The sequence below is a fragment of the Myotis myotis genome, unplaced genomic scaffold, assembly GCF_014108235.1.
Source record: "Myotis myotis isolate mMyoMyo1 unplaced genomic scaffold, mMyoMyo1.p scaffold_m19_p_4, whole genome shotgun sequence".
Lineage (NCBI taxonomy): Eukaryota > Metazoa > Chordata > Mammalia > Chiroptera > Vespertilionidae > Myotis > Myotis myotis.
The window spans coordinates 79,333,273-79,340,224 of NW_023416346.1; the positions used below are offsets into that span (position 1 = coordinate 79,333,273).

The window sequence follows — 6,952 nt, forward strand, 5'->3', positions numbered from 1 at the left end:
AGCTGGCTCCAGGGTCCGGGCACTGGCAGCTGGTGCGAGTGGCAGCTCTGGTGCCAGCAGCAGGTGTGAGCACTGGGCAGGACTGTGGTTCGCACGAGCAAGGAATTTTCAATAACCACCAGAGGCTCGCCCCACGACAGCGACTGGCACCCCGCCTTGGTCTGGCTCCCCACTCACCTGCTCCACCATCCTACTGTGGCTGATGCCCACCATGTTCCACCCTCTGCTGCCTGCTGCCTACGCCTGCCATGTCCCACGCACACCCCCTGGTGGTCAGCGCATGTCATAGCGAACAGTTCAGTTCAGTTGTTCTGTCGTTTGGTCTATTTGCATATTAGCCTTTTATTATATAGAATAATTCACATACTATAAAAATCCATCCTTTTAAAATGTACAATTTAGTGGTTTTTATTGCATTCAGAGTCGTACAATCTAATTATCACCACTATCTAATTTTAGGACCTTTTCTCTTTTTTTCCTTTTAAAAAGACATGCTCACCCCTAGCTGGTTTGGCTCAGTGGATAGAGCCTCAGCCTGCATACTGAATGGTCGGGTTCAATTCTACCTCAGTTGCAGGCTCCTTCCTGGCCCGGGCCCTGGTTGGGGCACATGCAATAGGCAATCAATCAACACATCAATGTTAGATAGAGTGTCAGCCTGCGGACTAAATGATACCAGGTTCAATTCCAGTCAAGGGCACATGCCTGGCTTGCAGTCTCTATCCCCAGTAGGAGGCGTGCAGGAGACAACCAATCAATAATTCTCTTTCATCATAGATGTTTCTATCTCTCTTTCCCTCTCCCTTCCCCTCTGAAATCAATATATAAATTTTTTAAAAAAGAAGGTGGGTATGCCCTAGCCGGTTTGGCTCAGTGGATAGAGCGTCAGCCTGCAGACTGAAGGTCCCAGGTTCCATTTCTGTCAAGGGCATATACCTCCGTTGCAGGCTCCTCCCTGGCCTGGGCCCAGGTTCAGGAGGCAACCAACCAATGTGTCTCTCTCACATTGATATTTCTCTCTGTCTTTCCCTCTCTCTCCCATTCTCTCTAAAAAAAAAAACAATGGAAAAATATTCTCCAGTGAGGATTAAAAAAACAAACAAAAACAAAGAAGAAGGTGGGTAATCTGCTCAGAAGGTCAAATCTCCAAAGTGCATGCTGCTACTCTTCATCTGGAGCCGCTTCTCCCTGCTGCCTGCTGCTGGGCAAGGGAGGGGCCATCAGGAGGTAGGGACAGGGCATTTTGAGCATCTCCTCAAAGGCCTGTGGGGATGGTGGGTCAGCATTCTGGAAGGTCACCTGGACTCTGCTGTACAGGCTGAAGCATTTCAGCTCCAGCCAGTTGAACCCAAAGCGGCCCTCATCAAACAGGATGAAGAATCCAGGGATGCACTTGGAGTTAGTGAAGCCATGGCCAGCAAGAATGGTTACTTGAGCTCACACCTACAGGCAGAACAAACTGGATAAGCTGCTCCTCCAAAGCTGCTGCCCCAGACTCCCCGATACTGGGCTGGGCAGGGCTCTGCCAGATGTGGCCCTTGCAGTCCTCAGTCCTGTCTTCTTGCTGCTGCTGCTCCTGGATCACCTGCTTGCAAACCTGGACGATGCGGGCGAGCTTGTTGAAGTTGTGGAAGATCTAGACATCAGGCAGCTGGATGCAGTGCATGAGGTCGATCTCTAGTGTCTACTGCCTGGCAGGGACTTTAGGGTCTCTCTTGGTGGCCCTGGCCATGCTTCCCATGGAAGCTGAGCATGGCAATCTCTAAGCCATGGGCATCGCAGGCACCTTTGAAGAGCCCTGACCTGATGAGGTCATCCAGGTAGCGGGGCAGGAGGTAGATGCGGCAGTAGGTCAGGCATTGTCATACCAGTTGTGGATTAACTTCATCAGGATGAACTGCAGCCTGTCCTCCTGGAAAATGTCCTCCAGTGTCCACCCCCATTCTTCCTTCAGCCATGTTCGTAATTCCTCTCAGCTCCCACCAGACACCTTGTGGTGGTCTGTCTGGTTGCACTTGGTGGAGAACTTGTCCTTCTGAATCTGAATGTGGCCCCTGTGGGGCCCTCTGTGGCCGTACATGCACTCCACTGTGGCTGATTTCCTCTCCATCAGGTGCTTCAATTGCATTGGGTTATCCACATGGGTGTTGTGGGAAGGCAGGTAGTCCAACCACTAATGCACAAACCGTCCACCACTACATTCAGCAGTCCTCCATAGGGCCCGATATCTGGCTGCCACAATCCCAAAATGTGTCTGCCTGGGTGCGACAGCTTCGCATAGACTTCCGGTCAAGACACACCCATGATCTCCAGGTTCTACAAGTTTTCATAAACGCCTTACTCCTCCCGGCAGCACGGTCTCCAGTTGCTGTCGGTGTGCAGGATGCGGTGGAACTTGGGGCAGGCTGGGCAGGTCGGTGCTGGTGCTGGGGAGCGAGGCAATCTCCATCAGCAGCAGCATCTGGGGAGGCAGGTCCTGCAGCAAAAGTAGTGCTGAGGCGGCGGGGGCTCGGGATCCCGCCACTACCCGCACAGCACCTCGCCAACTCGCCGCCATGTCTGCCTCGATGTCATGCTCCTCTTCCTGGGCCAGAGCCAGGCAAGCTAGCTGCCGGCCGCCATCCTCTCAGCCGCAGAGGTAAGCGCATTCCTCCATGCCTGTCCGAGTAACAGCCACCCACATTCACATTTTTAGAGATATATTTCAGACCCAGCCAGTGTTGCTCAGTGGTTGAATGTCAACCGATAAACCAGGAAGTCATGGCTGACAGTCAGGGCACATGCCCAGGTTGCAGGTTTGATTCCCAGTAGGGGGCATGCAGGAGGCAGCTGGTTGATCACTCTTATCATTGATGTTTCTGCCTCTCTCTCCCCCTCCCTTCCTCTCTGAAATTAATAAAAACAAAATTTTGAAAAAGAGATACTTCAAATAAATGCAAGACATATTCATTAACAGATTCAAATGCATCCTCTAGTGGTTCTCAACCTTCTGGCCCTTTAAATACAGTTCCTCATGTTGTGACCCAACCATAAAATTATTTTCGTTGCTACTTCATAACTGTAATGTTGCTACTGTTATGGATTGTAATGTAAATATGTGATATGCAGGATGGTTTTAGGTGACCCCTATGAAAGGGTCGTTTGACCACCAAAGGGGTTGCGACCCACAGGTTGAGAACTGCTGCTCTAGATTCTCTGTAATAAGAAGCCAAAAGTAGGCAAACTCAGATTAATTAATATTTCAGTATCCTGTTATTTCAAAATACCTAGATACTTAATAATTTTTTACTTTTTAATCCAGCATAACTCCAAAGTTTTAAGTTACCAAAGACTTTACTATTTTTTTTTTTCTTTAAAAAAGAAAGTGGCCCCTGCTCAAGGCACTTCTGCAGATCTGGCCCTCCTAGCAGAAAGATTTGGGGTGTTTAGGCTTTATTTCCCATATTTTTCTTTCTGAGTAGACTATAACAACACAAAATCTTGCATATAAGAAGAGATCTTATCCTATTTCAAAACAGAAACAAAAACAACCCCTAAATTAAATAAATGAGTACTCTCAAAAGGATGGACTGGGACATTATCCTTAGAATCTGATCTCACACTAACCCAGCAGAGCAAATGATCTTTAGTTCTGAGTGGTGCAAAGCTCAAACAGCAGCAGAGACAGAGGATTCCCTGCATTCATAAAACTAAGTCCCCAAAAGTTAAGAAAGCAAGCAAAGAACATCTGTAACCAAAGTTACATTACAGACAAAACTCTCACTAGCGAAGCGTTTCAGGAGGCTGATGCCTTGACAGGGAGAGCAGGGAGGGTCCCCAAGATTCGAATTCTTGGCAGCTGCTGGGAAGTTCCTGCAGTCCCTCCCAGGGATTCAGTCTGCGACAAGAAACTGGGGTCCCCCAGCAAAGTGGGATATAACCATCTTTAAACAAACTGAACCAAAAAATAGAATCACAAAACAACTATCAACAGAGACACTCATATCCAATATTTACAGGCATGCACAACCCACAGACAGGAGCGCCACACTGTGCTTCTTTTTTTTTTTTTTTTTAAACTAAATCTTTATTGTTCAGATTATTACATTTGTTCCTCTTTTTCCCCCCCTCCATAACTCCCCTCCTCCCAGTTCCCGCCCCACCCTCCGCCCTCACTCCCCACCCACTGTCCTCATCCATAGGTGCACGATTTTTGTCCAGTCTCTTCCCGCATCCCCCACACCCCTTTCCCCCCCAGGAATAGTCAGTCCATTCCCTTTCGATGTCCCTGATTCTATTATAATCAACAGTTCATTCTGTTCATCAGATTATTTATTCACTTGATTCTTAGATTCACTTGTTGATAGATGCATATTTGTTGTTCATAGTTTGTATCTTTACCTTTTTCTTCCTCTTCCTCTTCTTAAAGGATACCTTTCAGCATTTCATATAATCCTGGTTTGGTGGTGATGAACTCCTTTAGCTTTTCCTTATCTGTGAAGCTCTTTATCTGACCTTCAATTCTGAATGATAGCTTTGCTGGATAAAGTAATCTTGGTTGTAGGTTCTTGGCTTATCTTTTGCTCTTGGCATTTTAATTATGATGTGCCTTGGTGTGGTCCTCTTTGGATTCCTTTTGTTTGGGGTTCTCCGCGCTTCTTGGACCTGTAAGTCCATTTCTTTCACCAGGTGGGGGGAAGTTTTCTGTCATTATTTCTTCAAATAGGTTTTCAATATCTTGCTCTCTCTCATCTTCTGGCACCCCTATAATTCTGATGTTGGTACGCTTGAAGCTGTCCCAGAGGCTCCTTACACTATCCTCGCATTTTTGGATTCTTTTTTCATTTTGCTTTTCCGGTTGGGTGTTTTTTGCTTCCTCGCATTTCAAATCATTGACTTGATTCTTGCGCTCCTCTGGTCTGCTGTCGGGAGTCTGTATAATATTCGTTATTTCAGTCCGTGTATGCTTAATTTCTAGTTGGTTCCCCAATATAACATCGAGGGTCTCATTAGTTTTCTTGTAGATCTCATTAAGTTTATCGGCGGCTTCTAAACAGTTCTTGAGAGACCTTAAAAGTGTGGTTCTGAACTCTATATCTTCCATTGACAATTTTGTCCTGTTTCTTTGTCTCCGCATTTTGTTATGCTTTCTTGGTGCACCCCCTAGTGGTCTTTGTGCGCAGTCTTATAGTTAAACCTTGATTGTTGTAGCTAATACCAGGGAGGGTTTGACCTCCAGGCCAAGTGGCTATGAGAATCAGCTGTGTCAGCAGTGAGAGAACTTCTGTCCTCTAGGGAGGTGCTAATCTAGCCTTTGCCTGAGGCTATCTGGCAAATGCCTCTGTGCAGGGCTTGGGCGGGGCGGGTCGCACAGGATCAACAGGGTGGGCCGGAGAGAGCAGTTATGGCGGCTCTCAGTTCCGTCCCCAGGGGCTCTGCCTCTCTGAGTCCCAGCACCCGCTGCAAAGCTCGGAGAGAAAGCTGCACTCGCTCTGACCGAAGCCAGACAGTCCCGCTTCTCCCGTTTTAGTCTGGGTCCCTAAAGACTCGCCTGTATGTGGAGCTCAAAGTCTGCGACTCCCTCCCGATTGAAAACGCCAACCGCGCCCTCTGCCTCCAGCCCGCTCGTGCACTCCGCACCTCAGAATTTGACTTCAGCACTGCGCCTCCTCTGAGTGTCCGTATGTGTTTCTCTTTCCTCCTAGTTGTAGGACTTCCACTCAGCCAGTGTTCCTGTGGTTCTGGGTGATGTCCGTTCCGTTTTTTAGTTTCACTTTTGAAGTAGTTGTTCAAGGCAGCAAACTCCGGCGTTAACCTATGCCGCCATCTTGGTTCTCTCTGCCCACACTGTGCTTCTTATCAGTCCAGCCACTGAAACCTCAGAATGCCCTGCATTAAAACAAACAAACAAAAAAAACCCCAAAAAACACTGATACAGAGCAATGTCTCTTGTTCCAGTGGTTAAAGACCACTGGAGGTCTCTTGCCAACCAGAACTGATCAGGCTCCCCCAGATAAGAGGCAGTAAATGCCTCCCTTGCCATACACAGTAAATGGTTGTTATGCCTTACAAAGAAGCCCAGATGAGAGGCAGCAAATGCTTCTCCTGTCATACAAAAACAGTTGATTCAATTTAGGCCTTAAGTGAGACTCCAGAGATTACTGAGGTTGCGGCTGGGACTCAAAACAGGAAAATTCCTGGCAGCACTGCGAATAAAAGAGTCCAGGCCTCAGCCCTGGGAACCCCTAGTCCAGACAGCAATCAAAATCCCCAGTACTCACCTCAGAGGAGTTTGCTGCTTGTCAGAGTCACCAGAATATGAAAGCAGACAACTAATGGGTCCATGCTGCCTGTCAGTGTTTGAGCCAATTTAACAGAGTTAGGGTTAAATCATATATGAGTGTTTATTCCCATATTGCCTGCAGTATGGGAGAGCAACAGGTCATCCAGGAAAATCTACTCTGTACCCCCCCCCCCTCACTCAACATAAGCCAGCTGTTCTTTGGGTAGGACAAAGATTATATGGGAATTAGGCAAAAGGAATAAAAATGGGTATAATGGTTACAGACTACAGGCAATGCAGATTGGACTCCATTGTTTGGGCAATAAGGTTGTTAATCTTCCCATGATAATAGGCAGTTCTTGGATGAGGAGGATAGGCCACATTTAAAGGTGAGCTCCCAGGTCCCAGGGCTTACACCTCCCAGCCAGGTTAGAATGTGGTTTCTTTAATCAGAACAAAGCAAGCATGATTAATATTTCGTATAATTATAGCTAGTCCCCAATATTCTATTCTGCCCTTAACACTGTATTTTATAGTAATTACTAGTAGCCTGATGCATGAAGATTTGTGCAAAAATGGGCCTTCCTTCCCCTGGCTGCCAGTACCGCCTTTGCTCTGGGCTGGAGCCGCCTTTCTGCCTTCCCACACTGCCCAGAGGCCTGGAGTGGCTGGGTCTGTGTGGAATGCCTG

General features: G+C 47.5%; 1 pseudogene; it reads right to left on the reverse strand.

Annotated features, from left to right (window-relative positions):
* Positions 1-1,161: 1,161 nt before the first annotated feature.
* On the reverse strand, positions 1,162-2,557 carry LOC118653486 (annotated as a pseudogene).
* Positions 2,558-6,952: the final 4,395 nt, after the last annotated feature.